The sequence below is a fragment of the Portunus trituberculatus genome, chromosome 28 (assembly GCF_017591435.1).
Source record: "Portunus trituberculatus isolate SZX2019 chromosome 28, ASM1759143v1, whole genome shotgun sequence".
NCBI classification, from domain to species: domain Eukaryota; kingdom Metazoa; phylum Arthropoda; class Malacostraca; order Decapoda; family Portunidae; genus Portunus; species Portunus trituberculatus.
The window spans coordinates 2,237,270-2,244,769 of NC_059282.1; the positions used below are offsets into that span (position 1 = coordinate 2,237,270).

The 7,500-nt window shown below is 42.3% G+C and overlaps 1 protein-coding gene and 1 long non-coding RNA gene across 2 annotated transcripts in view; one reads left to right on the forward strand and one right to left on the reverse strand.

The window, feature by feature from the left end:
• LOC123510243 overlaps positions 1 to 2,059 on the reverse strand; it is a 4,084-nt gene extending 2,025 nt beyond the window's left edge. Inside the window, exons 1-2 of the long non-coding RNA XR_006676436.1 lie at positions 1,898 to 2,059; positions 1 to 1,301 (exon numbers count right to left, since the gene is read on the reverse strand). The exon at positions 1 to 1,301 is cut by the window's left edge and continues 2,025 nt beyond it. This is a non-coding gene — a long non-coding RNA (uncharacterized LOC123510243). The remainder of the gene's footprint in view (positions 1,302 to 1,897) is intronic.
• Positions 1 to 7,500, forward strand: part of LOC123510242 (reticulophagy regulator 3-like) — a 37,575-nt gene that overhangs the window by 12,087 nt on the left and 17,988 nt on the right. The window lies entirely within an intron of this gene.

A 7,500-nucleotide genomic window follows, 5' to 3' on the forward strand; every position in this document is an offset into this window, starting at 1 on the left:
GCGTCGCAGTGGAAACAGGCGAAAATGTAAATAAATAAATAGATAACTGAATAAATGCTTGATACCGGAAACCAGAAAATAAAAGATCACAAGTGTTTAGTCAGCAATTATCTGCAGCTTGGAAGTGTGTCAGTGACATTAACAGGCAAAGAGCTAAAAGATACTGAAATCAGACGAAAAGAAAACAAATGAGGTTGAGAAACTGAGGAAAGGTCATGGTTTGTGGCAATGGTGGTGGTGTCAGTAGCGGTGATGGTGGTGGTGGTGGTGGCGGCCATGGGGCAGACACTAACCCCAGGGGATGACCTCCAAAAGTACCCTCATCATCTGATTGGCTCGCGGCGTCTGGTAGCGGCCAGGGTCACGCGGCTGACCTCAGTGAATAGGAATGTATAGAGGGAGGGATTGGTGTTGTGTTCTCTCTCTCTCTCTCTCTCTCTCTCTCTCTCTCTCTCTCTCTCTCTCTCTCTGTGTTTGTGTGTGATTAGATAAGATTGCTTGAATAAATTAACGGATGTGGAGTTATCGTTGAAGTCCATGCATACAAACTGCTGAGACGTATTAAAGGTTCTTGCTTACTGATTTGTGATGAATCCTGACCAGATATTCATTGGCATCCTCAGTAAAGGTAATCGGAAACTTTGCTCTCTCTCACCACGACTGTTTTCCAAGCCCCATGATGATGAATAGTCTGGCCTTCAAGAGTGTTTTTTTTTTTTTTTTTTATTAAACATGCATAAATTTTGTTATTCTGTCACTAGACTTGTGAAAAAACTACATCAACTTAAAAACAAAGACAAACAGGCCACATATGATTAGTGAGGTTCTTCATAGTGTTTCTTGTGTTAACGCTGAAGTCTTGTTAGTGTATACCATGGAAAAAAAAAAAAGAAACTCATAAAACCGTATAATTGTAACTGGAGCCATTTAACCCCTTCAGTACAATGACGCGTTTCCATATTCATTCTGCTTATAGTTTAGTGATTTTATACAGCTTCAGAAACTCATGTGGAGAATAAAATAGCGAAGACTGTGACCATTAATCTTCTGAACTCCATAGCATAGACTCTCCTTAATGTCAATGAAATAGTCTGATCGCATACAAAATCTCAAGGTAAACATGTGTTCCAGTAATAAAGGGGTTCAATGTAGTAATGGTGTGACGCAGAAATTTTTCATAATGTACGGTTGTAACTCTTCAGTCATGGAGCAAAGTACCGATGTAGGATGAAGGCGAGCAGGGAGGGAAGGAGTGACGGACCTTGGAGAGCCATGGTCGCCCGCCACACAACACCACCAACCTATATAGTAACAGGAACAAAGGAGGGCGTCTATACAGGACACTGGAGACTTCTCAATAACACCTCGCATAATCCACACCCTTATAACTTCTCTTCTACCTGCAACCTTTATACTTTTGCTGCCTTACCTATTCTTGCTATTCTGTTGGTACTGTTAATGCTTGTACTGTTACGTTACTCATGTTGCTCTTTGGCAACCTTCAACTTTTTTTTTTTTTTTTTTTTTACTTAATTATTGCTACCGTACCCATTCTCATTGGTCTTTTTTGTTACATCAGAACTTTCGACCTTTGAATATCTGCTACCGTATCTATTATGTTCTGTTTACTACTACTACTACTACTACTACTACTACTACTACTACTACTACTACTACTACTTCATAACGTCTCTAAACCCTTAACCTTTAATTTTCAACTACACCCTCTTTTACTATGCATTACACTTATTTCTACTACTTCAAAATACCTTCATTCCATCACTCATCCATAAATATTCCACAATTCATAGCCTTTACATTTGCATCACAGTTTCTCCTGCTACCATTGCTCCTGTTATTACTGTACCTGGTGTTATTACTCGTGTTATTACTGTACCTGCTGTTATTACCACTTCCTCGGGTCCTCGCAGCAGCCCCAAGTGGACGAGAGCTCAGCCATAACTGCTCTCATATCCACACAGCTTATCCGCTTCAGGGGCGAAAGCTGTTTGCCGTCTTGCCTTTTAGCACACTACCGGAGTGAGAGAGAGAGAGAGAGAGAGAGAGAGAGAGAGAGAGAGAGAATGTGAACTGGGACTTATCAGAGGTTCACACACACACACACACACACACACACACACACACACACACACACACACACACACACACACACCGCCACTTGTCCTCGTCTACACCACCACTCTCACCACCACCTGTCACAAACAGCTCCACCTCCCTCTCCTTCTCCTTCTCCCTCTTCCTTTCTTCTCCCGTCCTCCCTCCTCCTCACCCACTCTCCCCAGCATGCAAGATAAAAACAATCGCAGTAGCTGATGTAAAGGCCAGATCGGGCAACACTCTCTCTCTCTCTCTCTCTCTCTCTCTCTCTCTCTCTCTCTCTCTCTCTCTCTCTCTCTCTCTCTCTCTCTCTCTTTCTTTCTTTCTTTCTTTCTTTCTTTCTTTCTCTCTCTCTCTCTCTCTCTCTCTCTCTCTCTCTCTCTCTCTCTCTCTCTCTCTCTCTCTCTCTCTCTCTCTCTCTCTCTCTCTCTCTCTCTCTCTCTCTCACGTGGCGCCAGAATGCATCTACCTTGGACGCCAGCCACGTGCGTTGAATTGGGCGTAAACAAGAGAGAGACGCGTAGTTCTGACCGTCACTTAAGCCTTCGTGTGTTCATGCAGCATACAAGGAGGCGTGTCACGGGATGGCGCCCCGCTAGTGGTGACCTTTGCCTGTAACAGGAGTACAGGTAGTCAAGGTAACGCTTTTTGCTACTGCCTGTTGTAGATTTTGCTGCATATCAGAAACACAGACAGACAGATAGACAGTTTGCTTCCTGCTCTCCTCCTCTCCTTTCATTAATCCTTTCAGTCCCGTGACGCGTTTTCATATTCATTTTACTTACTATTTGGCGTTTTTATACAGCTTCAGAAACTTATGTGGGGATTGAAATATTGAAGACTGTGGCCATTGATCTTCTGACCCTCTTAAACACTTCGTAATGTAAATAAAATCGTTTAATCATACCCAAAACTCATGGTAAAAATGCGATCCTGTACTGAAGGGGTTAATGCAGCCTGCGTTTTGTGGGGTATAATTATGGTGGCGTGGAGAAAAATCTGTAACTGGTGTATGTTTTGTTTCACCCCTTGACAGAAAGATAGGCAGGGTATAATCCTAACCTCGCTTCAGTAATACAGCTTGCGTTTAAAGGGATGCATGCAGTGAGGATGTGAACGAAATCCTGTATAATCTTAGTAGGACAAGAAATTAGACAAAGGGAAGAGGTATTAACTGGTGTAGATTTTGCTGCACCTCCCCTCTTTCACAGACACACAGGCTCATACTGCTAGTCTTAAACCCACCTTCAGTAATACCTAAGAGTTTGAATTATACAACAAGCCAAGGGTGATGTGGACAAAATTAATTCACGCAGAATAGAACAAGGAATTTAAGAGAGAGAGAATTTTCATAGATTTTGCCTCATTCCCACACAGACAAAAACTCAAATTCTCACCCTTTCAGTAATACCATATAATTTAAATGGATGTAATAACCATGACTTGAAAAAAAAACTATGTAATCAAAATATGACAAAAATTATAAGAAAAAAGAGCGACATGAAGAAACCAGTCTTATATTACTAACCCTTTCAGTAACACCACAGTTTGAGTCCAGAGTTTTATGAATGCCAAAAATAACAGGTCCTTCCTTAGTAAAATTAGATGGAAAGAAGATAAGAAACAGGTTCCCAAATAGTGGTGTATGAATGGAATAGTCTCAGTACTTAGGTTGTGAGTGGCGAGTCAATAACGAGGTTTAAAAGACACACACGAATTTGTGGTTATGGGGATAAGTGGATATTGGTAGGTTTGATAGAGGGACTACTGGTGTATGCCTCAAGGTTCCTTATAAGTTCACTTTTTTATGTTCTTGATTTTATTGTACATAGTTGGGCATATTAGTATACGATTTTTGTATTTGTATGTGTAAGGAAGCACTTAAGTTGGATATATTAAGTTTACGATGCTTACTTGTTTTTTTGTAATTCAGGACTTCAAGATCATCGGTGGTTACACATTTATTTATTATATTCTGACTAAGAACCGGGGCTGTGTCAAGTGTAGAAGCTGCCAGCAGTGGTGAGGGGTTGAACATTCTCAAAGGTGAAATGATTAAGTGTGTTTTCATTATTCTCTCTCTCTCTCTCTCTCTCTCTCTCTCTCTCTCTCTCTCTCTCTCTCTCTCTCTCTCTCTCTGATGGCGCAGAATCCTTGTTAAACTGTCACGCGATTCACGGGAACACTTGAATGAAAATAAATTCCAGTAAGTTCCACTAAAGCTTGTTAAAGAAGTCTAGCAGGAGAAGAACAGCGCAACGTTTGACAACAGAGCTGGGGGAACAACAGACACTCACGTTCCTGCTGACAGACATACGTGCAGGCAGACTGTCAGGTTGTAGTCCTGAGCGTAACTTCAGCTTACGTTACAGGTGTTGCACAGGTACTCGTTGCGTTAAGTTGCATGGAGGCGTAACAGTGAGAGAGAGAGAGAGAGAGAGAGAGAGAGAGAGAGAGAGAGAGTCGGCGTAGTACTGTACCATAACAGAACCTGTGTGAACAAGACCAGCGCACACACACACACACACACACACACACACACACACACACACACACACACACACACACACACACACACACACACACACACACACACACACCTTTGCCTTTGAAACCTTTGGGTCCTCTCGGTCTTTCAACTTGCCTGAGTCACTTGAGAGAGAGAGAGAGAGAGAGAGAGAGAGAGAGAGAGAGAGAGATTTGTTTGTTTTCCCACGACTCTCTCTCTCTCTCTCTCTCTCTCTCTCTCTCTCTCTCTCTCTCTCTCTCTCTCTCTCTCTCTCTCTCTCTACCCCTGCAGCACAGAAACACTCCCTACCTACTTGTTACAAAATCATCGTGTGAAAGTAGCAGACCTAACACACCTGGTCGCTTCAGGTGTAATTGCAACGCCACACCTTTTTCTGTTATATTATTCAGCGGAGATAGAATTGTGGTCTTATGCAACGCCTGAGGAACTGCAAGTAATCCTCAGCTCTCTAGGTCACACTGTAGAAAGTAAGCGTGTGTGTCTAATAAAGTTAAGTGTTCTTGTTATTGATTTTGGTCTGTACTTGAGGTCACGGCGCGCTTTCTTCTTTATCTTTAGTCTTGATTAAAATGGTGTTATTAGCTTCGCGAGATAATGCACACTTTCTTTTTGTCTGTTTTTATGGGTTTTTATTAGTATTATTTGCTTCTGAAGGTAATCCTCGCTTGTATTATGAGTTTTGTTCATAGTTATACCTATTAACAATGGTAATTTATATATTTTGTCTTCATTTTAAAGTGTGTGTGTGTGTGCTTGTGTATGTGATCGTGTGTATGCTTCTACTTAAAGTTGTATTATGGCCAAGTTTAAACGCACATTATTTATTTAAACGGCCTAACAAATCGGCCGGATTACGAGAGAGAGGGAAACATGGTAATGATAATGAGGCTAATAATAATCAAGATAACAATGCACGTCGTCTTGTGTGGAATGTTGCACAACGAAGCGGCGAGGGTTCAGGTACGAAGAAAAAGCCAGGAGAGGGTCATTTACCTGAGAGAGGGAGAGGGAATGGGAGGGGTAAGGGAAGAGGGTGAAAGGGAACAAGGAGTCTGCCAAAAGGAATGGAGGGAGTGGGTGGTGGGAAATGGAAGGGGCAGGTGGAGAGGTTGTGGTGATAGGGTAGGGTAGAGAGAGAGAAGGGGGAAAGGGGGTGATGGCGTCTGCAGTGGAGAAAAGGAAGAGGAGGAGAGGGATGGGAAGATGTAAGTGTGTGTTTAGTTAGAAGACGCATGGTGGTAATGAGAAGAGAAAAATGAAAAGTACAGTTAAAAAAAAGATAAAAACGTAATGTTTGTGTGGTTACAATGAAGAAAAAAGAGAGATAGAGAGAAACAATGAAAGAAATGTAATGTTTGTGTCGTTTTAATAAGAAGAGAAAAGTAATAAGTAGAAATAAATAAAGATAGCAATGTAATGTCTATGTTGTTATAAAGAAAAGAGAAAAAATGAGGCGTAGAAAAATTAATGAAAGAAATGTAATGTATGTGTGGTTTTAATAAGAAGAAAAATGAGAAGTAGAAATAATGAGAGAAATGTAATGTTTGGTATATAGATGGATATTACGAGGCAGTGGAGTAGAGAGGGAAGGAAAAATGAGATGGATGATGATGATTGCTAGGTTAGTGAAGTAGGGTGGATCAGGCAGGTAACGGGGTGGTGGACAGAAGTGCACGGTGGATAACTCGTAATTTTGGTGTTGTTATGTGGATGAGGGTTGCACAGTGTGGTGTTGTGGTGGAGAGACAAACTAAGGTGGATATGTGGTAGATTGACAGCTGGAGGGTTAAGAATGTTAGGTAGTGTGTTGGTGGATTGGAAAGAGAGATATGCTAGCTAGTGTCTAGTATAGAGTCGATCAGGTTAGGCTAGGTTAGTAAGCTGAAGTGGATGAAGAGAGGTGATGGATAGAAAGGTATGGTGGAAAATTTGTCGTATTTTTGGTGTTAGTATGTGGATGAGTTTGGGTGCGGTATTGAGGGGAGGAAAAAGGGTAATGAGTGAGGGGTGACGAGGGAAGGAGGGCGTGGGTGAGGATGGGGAGATGGTGGGCGTTTCTGATTATCACTCACTGAAGTGGAGAGTAATAACCCTTACATAGAGAGAGAGAGAGAGAGAGAGAGAGAGAGAGAGAGAGAGAGAGAGAATGGGTGGGGGGATTGCGTGACATTACCTCCTCATACGAGTCTTGTGTTTGGGGTAATGTGTGTGTGTGTGTGTGTGTGTGTGTGTGTGTGTGTGTGTGTGTGTGTGTGTGTGTGTGTGTGTGTGTGTGTGTTTGTTACTGGTGGAGAAAAAATAGTTCGAAGTCATAAAGAAAAATTCTGCTCCGCTTGCCTTGTTGATGACAGTGGTGATAAAGATCGTGGTGCGTGAAGTTGTGAGGGTTTTATTCTCCTCCTCCTCCTCCTCCTCCTCCTCCTAGTGTACTTGAAGTCGAGAGAGGCGTATCGTTTCCTTGATGACACAATATGGCAGAGAAGAATTTGTTGCTGTTGTGATTGTTGTTGTTGTTATCGCTGTTGTTGTTTGGATAGCATTGGGTGAAGGGAAGCTCTTGACATTGACTTTTACTTTTGGTTGTTGTGTAACTCATTAAATTTATTCTGCATCCATAATTGATTAGACGATCACATCTGTGCTGGTGTACCTGTCGTTGTCCTTGTGTGTGTGTGTGTGGGGGTGTAAGAGAGAGAGAGAGAGAGAGTGTGTGTGTGTGTGTGTGTGTGTGTGTGTGTGTGTGTGTGCGCGCGCGTGCGTGCGCGTGCGCCTGTGAGAGTGCGTGCGTGTGTGTGTGTGCAGGTACTATACAGTACACAATATATATACTCGCCCACATTTGTTCCCTCCCT